Source organism: Lepisma saccharinum, chromosome 17, assembly GCF_977018435.1.
Source record: "Lepisma saccharinum chromosome 17, izLepSacc3.1, whole genome shotgun sequence".
Classification (NCBI taxonomy): Eukaryota; Metazoa; Arthropoda; class Insecta; order Zygentoma; family Lepismatidae; genus Lepisma; species Lepisma saccharinum.
In genome coordinates, this window is record NC_139245.1 from 59,098,027 (window position 1) to 59,099,200 (window position 1,174).

Below are 1,174 nucleotides of genomic sequence, written 5' to 3' on the forward strand. Positions count from 1 at the left end.
CATGAAAAATCCGGGAAAGAATTTTTTAATCTTACTTCTTCGCAGAGAAACGAAATTCACAAGAAATTCTAAACCAAATATTATCGAGAGTGTGAGGTTTGTATCTAAGTAATCTCTAAATAAAATATTCTATGTGATAACTTTCTATTAAGCCCTTTTTTGATTTTTGTAGCGTCGCGGAAAACCCGGGAATAATTTTTCAATTCTTACTTCTTCTCGGTGACACGAAGATCACAAGAAATTATAGACTAAATTTTATCGAATGTGTGAGGCTTGTATCTAAGTAATTTTTAAACAAGTTCTCCTATATAATTACTTTAAATTGAGCCCGTTTTATATTTTTGTACCGTCACGAAATATCCGGGAAATATTTTATTAAATCTTCGCCAAGACAAGAAATTCACAAGAAAATATGGACCAAATATTATCGAGTGTGTAAGGTTTGTATGTAAGTAATCTCTAAATATAATATCCTATATGATTACCTTCTATTAAGACCGTTTTTGACTTAAGTACCGCCACGGTAAACCCGGGAAATATTTTTCAATTCTTATTTCTTCGCTAAGACACGATATTCACAAAAAATTAAAAACCAAATATTATCGGGTGTGTGAGGTTTGTATCTAAGTAATCTCTAAATAAAATATGCTATGTGATAACTTTCTTATATGCACGTTTTTTTTTTATTTTTGTACCGTCACGAAAAATCTAAGAAATATTTTCAAATTCTTACTTCTTTGCTGATACAGGAAATTCCCATGAAACTATGGACCAAATATAATCGAGTGTGTGAGGTTTGTATCTAAGTATTCCTTATATAAAGTCATCTATATAATTACTTTGTATTAAACACGTTTTTGATTTTTGCACCGTCACAAAAAAACCGGGAATATTTTTGAATTCTTAATTCTTCGCTGAGACACGAGGTTCACAAGAAATTATAGACCACATTTTATCGAATGTGTGAGGTTTGTATCTAAGTAATTTTTATATAAAGTCATCTATATAATTACTTTCAATTGAGTCCGTTTTATATTTTTGTACCGTCACGAAAAATCCGGGAAATATTTTATGAATTCCTACTTCCTCGCCAAGACACGAAATTCACAAGAAAATTTGAACCAAATATTATCAACTGTGTGAGGTTTGTATCTAAGTAATCTCTAAATGAAAT